At 43.4% G+C, this 20,476-nt stretch overlaps 1 protein-coding gene across 1 annotated transcript in view; it reads right to left on the bottom strand.

The window, feature by feature from the left end:
- Window positions 1–20,476, bottom strand: part of LOC126233794 (uncharacterized) — a 455,553-nt gene that overhangs the window by 391,347 nt on the left and 43,730 nt on the right. The gene's annotated exons all lie outside the window — the stretch shown is intronic.

Below are 20,476 nucleotides of genomic sequence, written 5' to 3'. Positions count from 1 at the left end.
TAAGTGAATATTTTGTAAATTGTAAAAGTTAATTAGTTAAAAAAATTTGTTACGATGGCAAGTCCAAATGACTCACCATCGCTGCCAAATTTTTGCCCCCCCAGTGGAGGGTTATGAAACACGTATGTTGTGTGGCAGCGATGATGAGGCATTGTAGAATCTCTGACCAGAGAGCAGTTGCGCTCGAGGCGCAGTGCAGTACAGTAGTCTGTCGGCAGTTGTAGCCGAGTAGAGTTGCGGTCTAGTTGCCAGAGAGTTCAGTAGTGGTAGCCCAGAGCAGTCGGCGGGCGTCGGCACCGCAATGGTCGAGATTCAGGATGAGGTATATTTTTATTAAATAAGTATTCATGCAGCTTTGCGCTCATCAGATAATTTAGTGTATATTCATTGTAATTGACTTTAAAGAATCGCCCCAATAATAATCTGATTTCAAAGCAATTTTTAACTAAAGAATCATTCGATTTCCTTCCATTTCCTTTAAACAAAAAATTTCAATTAACTTCAAAAAATTTAGTTATCGTGATACATCTGCTGCAAGCTGTGGCGCAGAATAAGAGCAGATTTTTGACATGCAGTCATACTGAGGTAAGAAATTAATTCTGATTTTTGCAGAGGGCCAAAGACCGACATTTCGGTTTAGTTGAGTTTTGATTATCACTGTAGTTTCATTGTCATGGGATTATCTTACTTTTTGTGCGAACTTATACTTGGGTCAGATTGCTAATTTTTGTTTAATTGTCTTTGTCATTAATATTTTTGCGGGAGGTTACACTTGGCTCCATTTCTATTAAGTATTGTCATTCGAATATTTTTGTGGGGAGGTTACAAGACTATTCATTCCCTTCAACTTCTCTTCCATTTCTTTCTCACTATCACGATGCGTGCATGATGTACGCCCGTGAGTTCAAGTCTTGTGACGGCGATGGTAGTGCTTTCTGGGTACCCCGAAGCAAACAAGAAGACCTACACAAACAGGATCCACACTCTACTAATATGACCGAAGAGCTGATTACCGTTTCGGAGAATTACTAATCGCACAGACGACTACAGCTGACACAGTAGTCAACCTCCACAGTATGTCAGCCCTACAACTGATCAGAAACCATCACATTATCTGTACGATCCACAACGTCGATTATTGCTGCAACTGTGGAGTTGCAGCAATAATCGACGTTGTGGTTTCAATGACTAGGAAGAGCCGCAACATCGTGATGGTATCGATAAAAGGCCACTCTGGGATACCTGGAAATGAACAAGCAGATGACCTCGCAAAACAGGCATCTCTGCAAGGAGCTATTAATTATGATAAGCTCCCTATCACAGACATGATACGCAGAAAGTGGTTGTCCTCGGACTGGCAAGATTAATGGTAGCGGACATCTAAAATCAAAGGCAGTCACTACGCACTAATTCACCAACGATTCCAAGAGTACCATGGTATAGCAAGGTACGAACATCAAAGACCTTCACATCACTTATAACACGGCTGAAATTTAATAATGGGAAATTCAACAAATACCTCTAGCGACTCAACCTAAGCGCCATTCCTCTTATAGGTTTGCAGAGAGGAAGAAGATCCAAACTATATATTTCTACAGTGTCCTCGGAACACACATCGCATACATGTAGTTGCAAGTAATCTTCGGGATTCTGGTCATCAGTTCCCAAATAGCATCCAGACCTTGTTAGCATCCAACGATATAGCAACGTATAAAGTACTGTGCGACTTCGTGTACACTGCCAGCATCAAGATATAGCTCCCAGAGCCGGTAAATCTAATGCTCTTTGTAACCAGAATGCCAGGGGAAGACCACAGCTCAAAAAACTGATTGCATTCCCACGAGCTACTCAGCATAATATGCAACGCTAAGCCTCTAAATGTATGTCACTATGTACTTCCCATATGTATGCGTCTAAATACTGGTGTAATTATATGCATGGTTATCATATTCTAATCTGGTCCTTACAGACCTGCAGAAATAGTTAATTCTATATTCTCAGCTTTTGAAACAGTTCTTGCAGGACGTACAAAAGAACTCTTTATCGTTAAGCTAGATAGATAGTTATTAACATGGATTGAATTGGAAATATTTCAAATGTGTACAAATGGGGATTTGTCATTTCTTATTGTGTTACCGGTAGGATTTTTACGGTATACCACATTTTCGTACTATGGTTTTAAAATTTATTTTATGTCGGAAACAGTCCTTTACTAACCCTATGGTTTTAAAATTTATTTTACGTCGGAAACAGTCCTTTACTAACTCTCCGTAACTTCGCACGAGGGTACGACTTAAACTAATGTCTTTTTGAGTTGTAAAAACTAACTGTAATCTGTAATATAACATTTCCAGTGTAGAGATGTCTGTATGGGCACATTCCGAAAGAGAATAAATAAAATAAAAATTACAAAAGACTTCTCTTCAGAGTCCTTTGTCGTCTCTGACAGAGTTACAATGTAATCGGCAAACCTCTTAAGTTTTTATTTCTTCTCCCTGACCTTTAAATTCCCTTTATACATTTCTTCTCGATGTCCTTTACTGCTTGCTCGTTCTACAGACTGAGTAACACTGGGGATTGGCTACAATCCAGTCTCACTTCCTTCCCAAACACTGCCTCCTTTTCAGGTACTTCGACTGCAGTCCGGTTTCTATACATGTTGTAAATAATCTTTCCCTCCCTATATTTTATCTCTGCAACCTTCAGAATGTTAAACAATGTATTCTACGAGCATTGTCAAAAGTTTTATCTATATCTACAAATGCTATAAACGTAGGTTTGTCTATCTTTGACTTATCTTCTATGGTAAGTCATAGGGTCAGTATTGCCTCCAGCGTTCCAATCTTCCCCGAATTCGGCTTCTTACATTTTTTTCCGTCATTCTGTAAATCTTGCAACAATGACTTACTAAACTGTTAGTTTGGTAGCATTCACTGCCATCTCCTACTCTCTCTACAATTTTAATTATTAAAAAGATTTTACGGTTTTTAACTAATAAAAATTCATGTGTTGCACATAATTTTCATTATTTCATAGCGAGACAGTGTTCCCGTACGATGCCATTTCAGTATCTATGCAGCACCATGAATTTGGCATGGAAACAAAGTGGCAATTCTTACGTTGCCACTCAGCGCTAATTCCTTTTGCGCTTCACTGCGGGTCAAAGAGGTCGTGTTGTATCACACGATCTTCTTGAGAGTGTAGGACTTCAAGAAACACAGGTTCAGGTCAAAAGCGAAACTCAGCAGGCAATCCGCCTCCGGTCGCACACAAGAACACATTAGTGAGCGAATACGACAGAGACTAAGACCAGGCCCGGCGGCTCGTAAAAGTGCTGTCTTTCTGATTGCAGCTAAGGCGAATATTCTCTGATGACCCAGAAAATGTTGCTATTATTATTATTATTGCTAGTTATTATTATTTCATTAATAGTGCAAGTTAGGAGGGCTATTGGAAAAATAAGGAACGATCCGTCATGAAATGGAACCACAGTGAAAATCCGATGAAGCTTTGAGAGATGTGTTGGGCAGCGTCTCTGCTATGCCCGTACATAGCGTCGCGTTGTTCTTCTCTGTTATGAGCGCACAGTGAGCGAGTGAAGATACCTAGAACAATAGTGTCTCCCGCCAAATATTGGTGCTTGTCGAGAGATTTCTCCTGGTTTCATACAACTCCACATATCTTAACTGTCACACAGTTCTTTCTTCATGACAAATCTGGGTCGCACACTGCAGGGGAAATGAGGACACTACTGATTTTCATCTCTGCTCATATGAACCGCTGACTATGCGACAATATTTTGGCACAGACAACGAGCTGCAGTCCAAAATAGAAAATTGTCGGAAAACACAGGAGACTGCCTTCTATGACGAGGGTATTGGAAAGTTGTACAATGCAGTGACAGATGCGGCGACTATGTAGAGAAGTAACTGCAAGTCGTAGCTAACAGTTGCAAATAAAATGGTACAAATGTCTCTGAGCACAATGGGACTTACACTGGACTCGCATTCGGGAGGACGACGGTTCAATCCCGTCTCCAGCCATCCTGATTTAGGTTTTCCGTGATTTCCCTAAATCGTTTCAGGCAAATGCTGGGATGGTTCCTTTGAAAGGGCACGGCCGATTTCCTTCCCAGTCCTTCCCTAACCCGAGCTTGCGCTCCGTCTCTAATGACCACGTTGTCGACGGGACGTTAAACACTAATCACCACCACCACAATGGGACTTAACAGCTGAGGTCATCAGTCCCAACAACTTAATGGCTCTGAGCACTATGGGACTTAACATCTGAGGTCATCAGTCCCCTAGAACTTAGAACTACTGAAACCCAACTACCCTAAGGACATCACACACATCCATGCCCGAGGCAGGATTCGAACCTGCGACCCTAATGGTCGCGCGGCTCCAGACTGTAGCGCCTAGAACCGCTCGGCCACACCGGCCGTCGCATCAACTTAGAACTACTTAAACCTAACTACTCTAAGGACATCACACACATCCATGCCCGAGGCAGGATTCGAACCTGCGACCGTAGCAGCCGCGTGGTTCCGGACTGAAGCACCTAGAACCGCACGGCCACCGCGGCCGGCAGTTCCATATAAAGCAGTTTTTAAACTTGAAACTTCCTGGCAGATTAAAACTGTGTGCCGGACCGACACTCGAACTCGGGACCTTTGCCTTTCGCGGGCAAGTGCTCTACCAACTGAGCACCCAAGCACGACTCACGCCCCGTCCTCACAGCTTTACTTCTGCCAGTACCTCGTCTCCTACCTTCCAAACTTTACAAAAGCTCTCCTGCCAACCTCCTGGTTTTCACTATGATTTCCAATTCGCGACCGATCGTTCCTTACTTTTCGAATAGCCCTAGCATTATTATTGTGATTGTTATGTAATATTATTTGTCAAGTGTTGATCCTGGTCAGATGTAAGACTTACGGTCTTAATCTGGTCAGGCTAAATAAGTAATAAATAAGTAAACGTTTTCCCATGTTATTACTGAAGTTTATCGTTTGTTAATCTTGCAAACAGTTTGCCGTCTCTGGTCGCTACAAGCATTGCTTTTATGAAGGTGAAATACCATTAATTGTCAATCAATGCACAGTTTATGTCCACTAAATATTCCACGTTGCTGCGCTCTACTCGTGCGTAACAAATCTTCTTAACAAATCACATTCAGTGTCCGTTGTTAATGGCCTTGTAAGCTGTATCAGCGAAAAGAAAGGTAACCACAGCTTTAAAATGCCGGAGGGAACGTTTCAGAATGCAGCGGAGTTCTCTGTAAATCAATAACGCATATAAATAGTTTAAAACCACAGATTAAACGGAGTGGTACCAATGGTCATTCCTTTCGTGCATCATCTGTCGAAATAAGTGTCCAAGGAATAGAAAAGCAACTGGAATCACTCAACAGAGGAAAGTCCACTGGACCTGACGGGATACCAGTTCGATTCTACACAGAGTACGCGAAAGAACTTGCCCCCCTTCTAACAGCCGTGTACCGCAAGTCTCTAGAGGAACGGAGGGTCCCAAATGATTGGAAAAGAGCACAGGTCGTCGAGCAGATGCGCAAAACTATAGACCTATATCTCTGACGTCGATCTGTTGTAGAATTTTAGAACATGTTTTTTGCTCGAGTATCATGTCGTTTTTGGAAACCCAGAATCTACTCTGTAGGAATCAACATGGATTCCGGAAACAGCGATCGTGAGACCCAACTCGCGTTATTTGTTCATGAGACCCAGAAAATATTAGATACAGGCTCCCAGGTAGATGCTATTTTCCTTGACTTCCGGAAGGCGTTCGATACAGTTCCGCACTGTCGCCTGATAAACAAAGTAAGAGCCTACGGAATATCAGACCAGCTGTGTGGCTGGATTGAAGAGTTTTTAGCAAACAACACAGCATGTTGTTATCAATGGAGAGACGTTTACAGACGTTAAAGTAACCTCTGGCGTGCCACAGGGGAGTGTTATGGGACCATTGCTTTTCACAATATATATAAATGACCTAATAGATAGTGTCGGAAGTTCCATGCGGCTTTTCGCGGATGATGCTGTAGTATACAGAGAAGTTGCAGCATTAGAAAATTGCAGCGAAATGCAGGAAGATCTGCAGCGGATAGGCACTTGGTGCAGGGAGTGGCAACTGTCCCTTAACATAGACAAATGTAATGTACTGCGAATACATAGAAAGAAGGATCCTTTATTGTATGATTATATGATAGCGGAACAAACACTGGTAGCAGTTACTTCTGTAAAATATCTGGGAGTATGCGTGCGGAACGATTTGAAGTGGAATGATCATATAAAATTAATTGTTGGTAAGGCGGGTACCAGGTTGAGATTCATAGGGAGAGTGCTTAGAAAATGTAGTCCATCAACAAAGGAGTTGGCTTACAAAACACTCGTTCGACCTATACTTGAGTATTGCTCATCAGTGTGGGATCCGTACCAGATCGGGTTGACGGAGGAGATAGAGAAGATCCAAAGAAGAGCGGCGCGTTTCATCACAGGGTTATTTGGTAACCGTGATAGCGTTACGGAGATGTTTAATAAACTCAAGTGGCAGACTCTGCAAGAGAGGCGCTCTGCATCGCGGTGTAGCTTGCTCGCCAGGTTTCGAGAGGGTGCGTTTCTGGATGAGGTATCGAATATATTGCTTCCCCCTACTTATACCTCCCGAGGAGATCACTAATGTAAAATTAGAGAGATTAGAGCGCGCACGGAGGCTTTCAGACAGTCGTTCTTCCCGCGAACCATACGCGACTGGAACAGGAAAGGGAGGTAATGACAGTGGCACGTAAAGTGCCCTCCGCCACACACCGTTGGGTGGCTTGCGGAGTATAAATGTAGATGTAGATGTAGATCCGCAAAAAGAACGGAGGTAATGCGGTTTTGCTAACTATGTACTTTCCACCACGGTGTCTTCGGAAAAGGGTTTCCTTCACTCTTCGACAAGACTATTCCGACGCGTGTCTTCTTGTTTCTGCACATGTCTGCACCCGGATCCTAGGCCGAAGTTTCGGCCGTCCTCCAGAGTGCAAACCTTGGAAGGTGGCCGTGAAAGGAAGGGGCGGAAACGTGCAGTGCGTGTCGGAAACGCGGCAATAAAACAATCCGCGCGCGCTACACCTCCCAGAAGGGGGAGGGGGGGGGGTTGCCTTGACATTCAGCTGGACCGGCACGTCGCGTCGTGGACGCCCCGGCGTGCTCAGAGGATGTGTCATCCCAGAGGACACTGCGCAGTCGCTGCTGACCTCTCCTCCATGTTGTTACACCCTACACGCCTCTTCAAACACGGCTAGGAATCTATAATCAAAATTAGGCACGTTTGGGGTTCTTGCATTGTGAAGGTGACGATAGACACTTCGCCGGCCGGAGTCGCCGTGCGGTTCTAGGCGCTACTGTCTGGAACCGTGCGACCGCTACGGTCACAGGTACGAATCCTGCCTCGGGCATGGATGTGTGTGATGTCCTTAGGTTAGTTAGGTTTAAGTAGTTCTAGGGGACTGATGACCTCAGAGCCATTTGAACTTTAGACACTTCAGATGTCACCTCATGTTTTTCTTCTTCTTCTTTCGTTTCACCCGACGTTGGAGTACGGGAAATCACTCAATTGTTAATGTTCTGTTCCTTTCGATCAGTCCAGTATTGTTTCATTTTTCTGATCTTGCTTTCCTTTCTTCTTCAGAAATTTGGATCGTTCGTTTGGCTTTCATTTCGGCTTGGAACCTCTCTTTCTCGTCTGTTTTTCAGTTTTATCTATGGGCATATTTTCTGTGATTGGTTGTTCTCTTAAGTCCTTTTCCGTTTCCTCAAACCAATTTGGTGTTTTTGTTTTGTTGCGGAAGTAGTAAAAAGTTATTTTTGGTAATCTGTGGTCATTCTTCTTTTCCTCGTTGTGTCTGAGAGTTTTTTGATAGTTTGATAAAGGGTTTCGTTTCTGGTGCTGATTAGTTTGCTGTTGTGGAATGTGGGACCAACAATTTTTCTTAATATGTTCGTCTCTTTGATTTACAGCCTTTCAACTAGGCCATGGTTGGTGAGGGACAGTGTTTCGGCTACATACAGGGCTTACGATTTGATTATTTTGTTGTAATTACTAATTTCACGCTCCACAAGACAAACTCTTTGCCATGCGAGAGTGTGTTTTCTGCGAACTGGAAGGCCAGTTCAACTTTACTTCTCCTAGATTCCATTTTCTTTTTCTCGAGGGCATTGCACCTGATCCATTCTCCAAGATATTTAAATTCTTCGACGATTCCTGTTTTTTTGTTCTCCCACTTTAAGATGTCTTGGCAGGTTTTTGTTTGTTTTTGTCATTATCTTGGTCTTTTCGAAGAAGATTTTGAGACATATTTTTTCTGCTTGTTTTTGTAATTCGAGGGTCTGTTCTTTTACTTCTTCCCAGATCTCAGCTATTACTCTCATATCATCTGCTGAAACTTGGCAATTGACTTTGATGCTTCTGTTTCTTGTTTCTAGTCGGATTCCACTATGGATCTCCGTTTACCATTCTCTGACTGCTTTTTCTAGAGTGCAGTTAAAAAGCAGTTGGGAGAGTCCATCTCCTTCCCATACACCAGTTTTTATCTCAGTGGGGTCGGAGAGTTCTCCCGTGGATAAGAGTGTGAAGTATGTGTCGGTAAGGATTTTTCTGATTAGGTATATAGTTTTGTTGCCTAGGTTTAATTCTTTTGGTATAGAGATGTTGGATTCCCAGTCTGTTGAGTCGTATGCTTTTTGATAGTCTATGAATGTGATAATACGTACATTATTTGCTCTTGATTTTTGGCAGGCCATAAGGTTTAAAATGTTTAGGATTTATTTCTGGGCGGGGTCTTCCTTTCCTGAAATCCAGTTGGTATTCGCCAAGTTGATGGTGTAACTGTGGTTCTGCTCTGTTTAGTAGGTCTTTAGAGACTATCTTGTATGTTACGTCTAGGAGTGAGATTCCTCTGTAGTTGTCGGGGGCTGTTTTGGACCCTTTCTTAAAGAGTTGACGGATGAGGGCCGTCTTCCATTCATCTAGTATTCTTTATTAATCCAGATTTTCCAAAGATGTTTTCATTAATGAGGAGATGATTTAAACTGTTTATGTGTAAATAAATATCTAAATGCGTCCCTGAACTCAGGGCCCTATAAAGTAGTTGTTTGATCGTAAAAGTATCGTTAAGAAAGGGAATTCTTCAGAGATGTATTGCACTTCTCTGACGATCACGTGAGAAACGCATGTTTCGTAGTTGTCAACCCCTGCGTGCTGTTCACGTGATCACAGCGAGCGGCAGAAACAGGCGCTGCCTGCGGAAGAGATGGCATGTCAGTCTTGAGTCGGTCGGCAGCAGTGAAGGGAGCGACAACAGATGGTGTGAGGGTGCGAGCAAAGTATTGAGAAAATTAACATCTGGGACGGAATGTGGAGGGTGCAACATAGACTCGAGTATTACAAGTGCAATAATGAAACAAACACACAAGTGGTGTCAAGGTTCGGCAGAATGTTTAAAATCATTAAGCTGGGTTGTGCAGTCAGTGGGTACTGGTTTCGCATCTTAATTGTTACTGCTGAAAAAGTAAAGTGAACTATGATAATTTACTATTTAAAACGACTAATAGTGGGCTTCTTCTTTAATTTAATCATCTTTCCACAATATGTCACCGTGTCAGGTCAAACAGAGCACATCATTGGCACGCTTTGGAAAACATCCCTTCAATCGTATAAAACGGATCACAACACACTTTGTAACACAAAGACTACGCGATTCTGCTCTCAAGAATTAATATTACATGTCGCAAATCCACTCTCTAAAATGTCCTTTTGCAATGAGATTAGACCATACAAAAACAAAATCGTTAAACAAACAAAAAGTAAGAAGAGAAATTGACATTTACAGGGCACAAACGTTAACAGAGAGTTGGTGAATAACGCAACCAATCACGAAACTTTCAAAATGCATTTATTTCAGAATCATAACTGATTTCGCCGCACACGGTAACCGTGCGGTCTAAGGGCGCCTTGCCACGGTTCCCGCGGCTCACCACGTCGGCAGTTCGAGTCCTACCTTGGGCATGGGCGTGTGTATTGTTCTTAGTTTAAGTTAGTTTAAGATAAATTAAGTAGTATGTAAGCTTAGGGACCGATGACCTCAGCAGTTTGGTCCCATAAGACCTTCCCACAAATTTCCAAATTTCCATAAATGATTTCGGGCATTTATGTTGTTCACAATGCAATAGCCTGAACATTGTGCTGGAAGGGATCGTGGCAACACGAAGCTCCGTCCACTGGAACATATGTAGGCGAATACAACTAGTTCATCTTACGTCTGAATAAATGCATGTATATTAGCATTCTTTTGCCATCGAAACAACATAAAAGTGGCACTAGATATTCAAATATTCTTGTGCAGTGCTCGAGCTGACGACATGCTGCCGATGAAAGTATTGCTGTAACTGGAAACATTAGCCATCTGAAGATGCGCATAAATGTCCGGCACCGGTTATAGCTCTGAAATAAAAGCGTTTTTAAATTTTTGTGGCCGGTCGCTTTATACACCAACAATCATTAAAGGCTGCGGATTTCACAATATCCACCATAATTAAATAACTTCAACTGACAGTTTTATGTCACAGAGCAAACATTAAACAGTCAATCAATTATGTAATTGTACACGAATTGTAGTAACGACTGCAGAACTGCAGTCGTACTATAGCTGCCCTGGCCTGATTAACTGAAAGTCTCTGAAGGAAGACGTCCACATAGCTACCAGATGATACAGTTTACTGGGCAAAGACCGGCCAAGTGTTGTGATAACTGCACGCCACACTCCTATTTCCTCATCACACACGAGCTGCTGATGAAACTGATGAGTATTATCATAAGTGCAACTTCGATTGCTCTTCGAGTTTACGTGACCCTGTAAACGCAGCTACGCTTCATAGGAAAAGAAAAGAGCATTTCAAGACTAGCCTGTCACACTCCTCGCAGACTGCAGTTGCCAGTTGCAGTACCGACGTCCAGGAACACGTGATCACTGCTTTCGTCAGCCGATGCCGTACCATCACTCTGTAGGGATTCGCTTTGAGTATATGCATAGCTGTCTCACGTACTAAACGGCACAACGATTTTCTCGGAATTCTTTCTCATACTGTGCCTAACGAAAAGCCACTTGCGGCGCAGGCCGGGCAATGCCCCGGGGCCTCGTACAGTGATCGCAGCATGGCACAGCCTGCCTTTCCGGCTATGTGACGTTGGAGACGGCACTTGCGTCGAATAGAGAACACCCTCTACATTAAAAATTCTGGAAAGAAAATTGGCGAATCGATACATTTTATTGTTTTAGCTTTGACGTTTCGCGTCGAACTGGACTTCATATATCTGGTTGTTTGCGCGAAAATCAAGAGTTTCTTTGTTGTCAATATTAATATTTCAAATTGTTCAAATGGCTCTAAGCACTATGGGACCTAACATCTGAGGTCATCAGGCCCCTAGACTTAGAACTACTTAAACCTAACTAACCTAAAGACATCACACACATGCCGGCCGCTGGTGGCCGATCGGTTCTGGCGCTACAGTCTGGAACCGCGCGACCGCTACGGTCGCAGGTTCGAATCCTGCCTCGGGCATGGATGTGTGTGTTCTCCTTAGGTTAGTTAGGTTTAAGTAGTTCTAAGTTCTAGGGGACTTATGACCTCAGCAGTTGAGTCCCATAGTGCTCAGAGCCATTTGACATCACACATATCCATGCCCGAGGCAGGATTCGAACCTGCGACAATAGCAGCAGCGCGGTTCCGGACTGAAGCGCCAAGAGCCGCTCGGCCACAGCGGCCGGCTTATTGATGTTTATGTACAACAACAATTGTGGAAGCGCTATTCGCTTTGACTTGCAAGGCACCATGGCTTAGTAGTCTGTTATTCAAGTACTTATCACCACCAAGGCTTAACAGTTTGTTATTGATGGACTTATGCACACTTATGTCAAAACCGTTGTGCTTTACTAGGCGCTGTCCTGCTGGACGTGGTTATACCCTCGTGTTCCTCCGACCTGTGAACGGGGCATATCCAACCAGTTACTGGAACAGCTACAGTTTGAGGTGGACTCCGGATCATTGTGCAACTTACCGCTTTTCCCGTTAAAAAATCGTTGCTTGAGTTCAAAAAAGCGATAGCTAAGAGACTAAATCCTGGGTCCAAATGGGGATCAAGAACCGGAGTTATTTTTTGCAGCATATAACGTAAATTAAAACAGCTGCCTGCGTCAGTCTCATATTTTCTCCCACGACTCGTTTCGCCGACTATATTCTTATCTTCTGGTGGATGACTGCTTTACATTACAGTTTTGTTTGGTGGATGCCTATTCTGAACTTCTTTGCGCTACAAACAAAGTGTGAATTGCACTCGTTATCCTAATATCGCACTGCATAACAAGGACAAATTATACCGTATCTGTAGCGCAGTGAAGTTCAAAACCGACAACCGCTACATCAGACAAACGAAACTGTGACGTAAACCATTGTCCCCTGAAGATGCGGCTGTAAGCTCTCGTAATGCGTCGTGGAAGAAAATAAAAGTGACTGACGCAGATAATTGTTTCAATTCATCTCTTATGTCCTAAACAATCGCAGTTTCCAAATCACAGTCCAACATGAACGACGAAAAGTTATTTTTTCGCAGTCCGACACTTGCTCACTGAGTCACTCGGCCTTTTTTTTTTTTTTTTTAAAAAAAGCCCACTCGCCCATTTATCGTCTTTTTCGGGTTTAGCACTTGGTTAAAATACAAGTAGCAGACATCTCGAGACGTTTCTCCTTCTGGTAGCGGAAGTAATGCTGTGCAATACGAATGTAACCCAGCCAAGTATCTACGTGCGTGAAAGAATCTCAAAATAGTAGAAACCTAAGTAAAATCCTTCTTCAAAACTAAAATCCTCTTGAGGGCTGAAGCTTCTTGAAAAGTAATATTTACCACCAAGCCGGCCGGGGTGGCCGAACGGTTCTAAGCGCTACAATCTGAAACCGCGCGACCGCTACGGTCGCAAGTTCGAATCCTGCCTCGGACATGGATGTGTGTGATGTCCTTAGGTTAGTTAGGTTTAAGTAGTTCTAAGTTCTAGGAGACTGATGACCTCAGAAGTTAAGTCCCATAGTGCTCAGAGCCATTTGAACCATTTGAAGTAAGCCACCGAGCCACACGCATATACCGTTATTTTGTTTGATTATTATTTATTATTGGCTTTTAGACAACACAAGTTAAATGGATTTATAAATATATTAAAGTAACATTTGATTATCCTAATCCATAAATTTTAGGACACACAATCTTACATTAGCCGCCAAGCAGAATTTATCACAGGCCTACAATTATGCTACTAAATGTAACTTGATAGCTAACCACTTGTTAGTATCAAAAGTATTTAATTCAATTCTTTCATTAGATTCAACATCCATCATTACTATTATATCTGTATATCTTCTTGAGCTCTGATCCTAGGTATGGAGTCAAATGCCGTCCTGGTTGTATCTACAAAAAGGGCGATAGTGCAACGCGGCAGGCACTGTTGAAGATTCGATAGCTCCTGTAAAAATTAACTCCCGATAGCGCTTACAACGAAAGAGAGATGTGATTTACACTATTTATTCTTACGTCATCACATTGACAAGAGTGTATGTCCAATACGTTAATTTTTTTGTAACTGGGCGGGGAAAGATCCATGACTGAGACGCATTCTCGCTGTGAATATCATTACTTAACGTGATTTCTTGGATTTTTCAAACCATGACCGTCTTAGTATGAACGGCTGTAAGGTTGCATAGCTTTAGCTTCTTGTGTTCTGACTGTCGTTCCATTCTTCCTGTCAGGACACAAGCGATTGGTGTTTTATTTTCAGACGGTAAACTGTGTACAGAGTTTTTATGCACACGTGTTTTATGCTCCTAACTGCTTCTTCCACTAGTTGATCTGCTGTATCATTGTATTTAATGCCGGCATTAGATCTGATCCACACGAATCCTGTTATTTGACCATTCTTCTTTGCTTAATGATAATGATCTACGAGTACTACTGCGGGATTCAAAAAGAACGAAGAATTTCAATTGTTTATTACAGGCGAACCATGAAAATAGACACACACTGCGCATGTGGCTGGACAGAGGAAGGTTCAGAGTTTTATGTTCGCACTGACACATACCATACACTCAATATGAGTACCACGCGTTGTTGGAAAAACATCGAAACGGAAGTCCATTTTATTCCACACTCGGTTCAACAGGTCCCTGTTTATAGAATCGACAGCTTCAACAATTCGATTTTTCACCTCTTAAAGAGTAGCTGCCATAGATGAGACAAAGGATCTGTCTTCTATACACCCCACAGAAAAAAATTGCAAGTTGTGCGAGGTCTGCTGATCTGGGAGGCCAAAGGCAGTGAACAACATTCAATCCAACGTCATGTGATAGAGTTGTTAAGATCATCGGAATCTTCGTGAAGTTGGGGTAACAAACAGTTCTGTAGCATGTCCAAGTATCACATTTCTGCCACTGTTTCCTTCGGAAGACAGAAAGGTGCATACACTTTGCGAAGAGAAACGGCGCAAAACACAGTCAGTTTAGGCGGGTCTCTTTCATGTTCGACGACGGCGCCAGGATTTTCTGACCCTCAAATTCTTACATTATGGCGGTTTACTTTACCCGATATATGAAACGTTGATTGGTTCGAAAAGATGAGTTGTTCGGTAAAACGTGTCCTCTGCCATATCCTAGAGAACAGTAATGTAAAATTCGTACCTTCCGTCGTGGTCGCTGGGACGCAACTGCTGCAGTAATTGCAAGTTGTAAGACTTCATATGTAGGGGTCGTTTCAGAACATGCCACACCGTTGTTGAGGTCATCAGTCTCTTAGAACTTAGAACTACTTAAACCTAACTAACCTAAGGACATCACACACATCCATGCCGGAGGCAGGATTCGAACCTGCGACCGTAGCGGTCGCGCGGTACCGGATTGTAGCGCCTAGAACCGCTCGTCCACTCCGGCCGGCGTTGTTTGAGGAAGTTGAAGTTTCTGGCCTGCCCGTCTTGTCGACTTCCGAGGGCTCCGTGCAAACGCATCTCGGATACGCTCGACATTTTCACCAGACGTGCGTGGCCGAGCGGTGTTCTCCCCTTTGCGTATGCAACCAGCTTCCAAGAATTTTGTATGCCAGTCACTAATCTGCTTGTGCAGAGACAGCTTCTTGCAGAATCGGCGGCGGAATGCGGGCTGCACTTGAACAACGGACTGACTTCGCCCAAATTCCAACACACAAAATGATTTATCTTGTGTTGTAGTCGCCATATTGCTACAAACAAGCAACAGAGCAGCTGTGTCAAAACTTCGAATCTTCCTCTATCCAGTGACATGCCAAACGTCTTTCTCTCTCTTATACCCTTTCTGTAATAAATAATTAAAATCTGTTCTTTCTTTTTGACTCACCCGGTAGGTCCAGAACGTATTGACTTGTTCTTTTGTTCCCATTTCTATAATTAACTGAGTTCAGAACGCTTTGTGTTCTCGCTTCCCACGCCCGGGTTCCCGGGTTCGATTCCCGGCGGGGTCAGGGATTTTCTCTGCCTCGTGATGGCTGGGTGTTGTGTGCTGTCCTTAGGTTAGTTAGGTTTAAGTAGTTCTAAGTTCTAGGGGACTTATGACCACAGCAGTTGAGTCCCATAGTGCTCAGAGCCATTTGAACCATTTTGAACCAGAACGCTTTGTGAGTCGCTGGTTGCTGCTGCCTTATGGATTTTGAGGAAGTCTGTATACTTTCCTGCCTCCATAAGTACGAATATTTCAGCTAGACACATGGAAGCATCAGCTGGTAGTACACACACAGGTGTAACGTCTCTGACGGACACCCTCCCGCACGGCGCCCTCTGTTTACGCAGAAGCCTGCTCGTAATCAAATCGACATGCGGGCGCATCGCGGCGCAGTACAGGAGCTCTTCGCCCGGCAGTCGCAGTTCAGTGGCACGGGCGGTGACGGAGGCGCCGGCCTCGCATCAATATGCAGGCAGCCCTAGATCGGCCTAGCCTGGCCCTGGCCCGGGGAAGGCGCGCGGTGAGTGGCGGGGCGTGCTTCGCATCCCCAGCAGGCCGCAATTAAGGCGTCCCACTTAGCAGCTCACTGAAATAGAACAGCGGCCAGTGCCTCTGCTAACTAGTGGGGCCCGTTTGCTCCGTTCCCGTGATCCACCCAGCGGGCTCTGCGATGCGACACACAAGATGATTACGCGCAGAGGCTGCAGCGAGTGATGATATTTGCCAGTTCCCACAGTTTTATGTAGAAACAGGTGGACACGAATTCCGCAACTCAGATAAGGTCGAGAAAGTGACCGTTAATCGCTCTTATCGGATTACGCTACTTGTCCTTCTGGAAGAAACGCACGACATCCGTCAAATGAGTGATCATAGTGCGGCGGATGTGGCAGCACAAGCCGCGCGGCGGTATCCGTGCGCCTGTCCAATGGCACTCGCTTAACGTAACTAAATGCTACCCTGAAATTACAATGAAATGAATACCCCTAGCTGCATATAGGCGTTGATATAAATAAACGGGGACAGTTGAAAATGTGTGCCCCGACCGGGACTCGAACCCGGGATCTCTTGCTTACATGGCAGACGCTCCATCCATCTGAGACACAGAGGATAGTACGACTCTAGGGACTTATCTCTGGCACGCCTACCTTGAGACTCACATTACCAACTTACTGTCCCGCACTATACTCAGTGTCCCTGCCCATAATACTCATTACTCGCGGCTTGTTGCCGATTCCCGTAAGAGTTCGGGCACTGTTTGTGCATCCGCACAGAAGAAGATGGTCAAATGGCCGGTGAGCGTCGGTCGTTGCCCGACGGCAGACACACCATAGCGGCCTGCGAATTGACTCCTCGGCAGATGGTTGCAGTCAGTTACATAAAAGAAGTGCAGTTTGACAAGCGCACGTTTACTGCTGTCGGTTTGCATTCCTACAGCTGCCGCACTATAATCGCACCTAATAACTTGCGTCTCGTAACGTCCCTTTACTGCCAAATAGCTTGTCGCTAGCAGCCTTCAGTCTGAAGACTTGAAGACTGGTGTCACACAGTCCCCTAAGCTATTTATATCCTCTGTAAGTCCCTTCATCACTCCATCATCAATCGCCGCGCGGGATTAGCCGGGCGGTCTATAGCGCTGCAGTCATGGACTGTGCGGCTGGTCCCGGCGGAGTTTCAAGTCCTGCCTTTGGTATGGGTGTGTGTGTTTGTCCTTAGGATAATTTAAGTAGTGTGTAAGCTTAGGGACTGATGACCTTAGCAGTTAAGTCCCATAAGATTTCACACACATTTTTTTTTCCATCATCAATCCATTCACTGCTGCAGCTTACATCAATCTGAAATCGCTTTGCTATGTTATTACACTGATCTCCCTCTACAATTTTTACCTTCTACACTTCTCACCTTTACCACATTCCATTACGATTCCTTCAAGCCTCAGGACGTATCCTGTCAACCAGTCCCTTATTTTAGCAACGTTCTGCCATAAACTTACTCAGTACCTTCTTATTAGTTATTGGGTCTACCCTCCTAATCCTCAGTATTCTTCTGTAACACCACATTCAGAATCTTGTATTTTCTTCTTGTCTGTAGTGCTCATCGTCCATGTTCCACTTCGGTACTAGGCTATACTCTAGGTACGTACTGTCAAAAACGACTTCCTAAATGTTAGATTTATATTAGACTAGCTATACCCGGCAAACTTCGTTCCTCCTCTGAAAATCTTTATATGTTAAAGCTGACCCGGCAAACGTTGTTTTGCCGTACAAACTATCTCCAGCCTATAAGAATAATGTATACCTGTAACACAATGTATACCCGGCGAACTTATGTATACATGTAACACAATAGCCGTTGTTGGCGGGAGTTCGTGACACAAACAATAATAATGGCCGAAAACTGTGAAGGGAGTGAGAAAAGGCTTAGGGGGAAGTCGGGCAGTATCGGCCACTATTAGTTCTAGCGTTTCTACGGTAGATCGCGCGGATTTAACAATTGCAGCCAATACACGGCTCGTCCATGAACATACAAACATAGCGGCAATTTCGGGTCGAAACAAGTTCGCCAGGATTATGAACAAGGCCAAGCACATCGATTTTTACCGTACGTAAAAATATTGTACGATTAAATTCTTTTAGAGGAACAAAGGAGAGCATAGGAACTAATGTGTTCCACTAAAAGAATTTGATCGTACGATATATTTCCGTACGATAAAAATCGATGCGTATGCGCTAGGCCTAAATGTCGGTTTGGCGAATGACGCGTGCTACCTAGTTAAACTTCTCGGTCTAGCTACGTCGATTCAAAGATGGATATTCGAGTCGTTGCTTTTGGTACGTTTTCTTCAATTACCTATCTATCGAATAGTGAAAGACTATCAGCGGTAGACACCTGGCTAGGATAACTGATCAAGTGATAACCGATCAGTTATCGACCGGGGTTGAAAATTATTAAATTACTATAATCGCTATTTAAAAAATAGGGATTGGTGGTAGAAGGGTGAAAATTTAGGGTTGCTTGTGTTTTATAATGCCACATATAGAATAATAAAAATAGAAACCTGTCTAAAAATAAGAAATTTTTTTTTGGCGCGAACCACCCTTATCACTTAAGGGTATGAAAAAAAGATTACGACCGATTCTCAGATCTACCGAATATACATGTAAAATTTCATCAGAATCGATCTAGCCGTTTCGGAGGAGTATCGCAACTAACGCTGTGACACGAGAATTTTATATATACATAATAAAGAAATAAAGAAATGTTAAGAAATTCCTCTGTTTCAGAAATTCTTACCGCGCTATTGGCAGTCTGCATTTTATATCCTCTCTACTTCTGCCATAGTTATTTTGCAGTCCAAGTAGCAAAACTCATCTAGTACTTTCAGCGTCTCATTTCCTAATCTGATGCCCTCAGCATCGCCTGATTTCATTCAGTTTCATTCCGTTATCTTTTTCTTTTTTTACTTGTATAGATTTTCATGTTACAATCTCTTTTCAAGCTACTTTCCATTCTATTTACCTGAGCTTCCAAGTCCTTTGCTGTCTCTGAATTACAATGTTATCGACAACTGAACTTTAATTCCCTTTCCAAATTTCTCCTTCGTTTCCTTTAATAATAGCTCAACGTACATGTTGAATAGTAGGCTACAACCGTAGCTCACTCTCTTCTCAACCGCTGCTTCCCTTTCATGTCAGTCTGGTAATGGTGCAAGCTGTAAATAACGTTTCACGCTCTGTAATTTAACTCTACTACCTTCAGAATTTCAAAGATGGAGAATAGTGCGAAAGTAACGTATAGAGGAAGGGGCCAGGTAATCCTACTTTACAAAATCTTGGTATTTAGATTCAAAATGGTTCAAATGGCTCTGAGCACTATGGGACTTAACTTCTGAGGTCATCAGTCCCCTAGAACTTAGAACTACTTAATCCTAACTAACCTAAGGACATGACACACATTCATGCCCGAGGCAGGATTCGAACCTGCGACCGTAGCGGTCGCGCGGTTCCAGACTGTCGCGCCTAGAACCGCTCGGCCACCCGGGCCGGTTGGTATTTAGACATTATAGGGAAATGTAGCGGTGAACAGGAATGGGGATGCTCGAAAAACATCTATAATTCCAAAATCTTAAAATAGGAAGTGATCCTACTTTCTTTAATACAAGAATAGGCAGGAAATCGGTAACAAATGCTATAAAAAAATAAAGCAAGTAAAGTGTGATAAGGGAGATGGCACATTACGTATTCTGGCTGACATACATGAAACAAGAAAAGTAGGAGATGAGTTTTTTTTAACTAATGAGAATCAGCGCCATAAAGCACATAATTAGCACAGTGCGCTGTGTACCGAAGGAATTTACATCAATGAGAAAAATGCATCTTTTTCTTCTTGTATTTGGTGTGACGATTTCTCTGTGCTTAGAAAACGACGAATGCGTACGAGAGTTCTCATTCTCGTTTTAACTAAACGTCAAACACAGCTTTATGTAATCGTCAATGTCTGAAAACGTTTGATGAATTTGACAAGAAGGGGAATGTAATGAATTAGCGCAGGATGCGCTTCGGAGACGAAAGACGAGTACAGAAGGCAAAGCGGAATTTTTCGTGGTGTTCTAGGAGTCGTATAATTTTGGGGATGCCGAGATCCAGGCTGCCTTACAAAAGGTGAGAATGAGTCGGGAAAGGCTTTTATAAGTGTATGAAAAACTGAATGTGAATGAATGTTAACGAAGGTTCGGGAACACGGAATAGGTATCCTGATATGTGAGTGGCTCGAAAACTACGTAAGTAATAGAACTCAACATGTTGTCCTGGACAGCGTGTGTTCATTAGACCCAAGGGTGTGGCCAAGACTGCCCCAGGGCTCTTGTTCTCTCTGTACACAAACGATCAGACGAATAGGGTTACCAGCAATCTGCGG

Source organism: Schistocerca nitens, chromosome 1 (genome assembly GCF_023898315.1).
Source record: "Schistocerca nitens isolate TAMUIC-IGC-003100 chromosome 1, iqSchNite1.1, whole genome shotgun sequence".
In the NCBI taxonomy this organism is placed as follows: domain Eukaryota; kingdom Metazoa; phylum Arthropoda; class Insecta; order Orthoptera; family Acrididae; genus Schistocerca; species Schistocerca nitens.
Note: the sequence above shows the minus strand (reverse complement) of the source record. Positions and strands in the feature narration are given on the sequence as shown.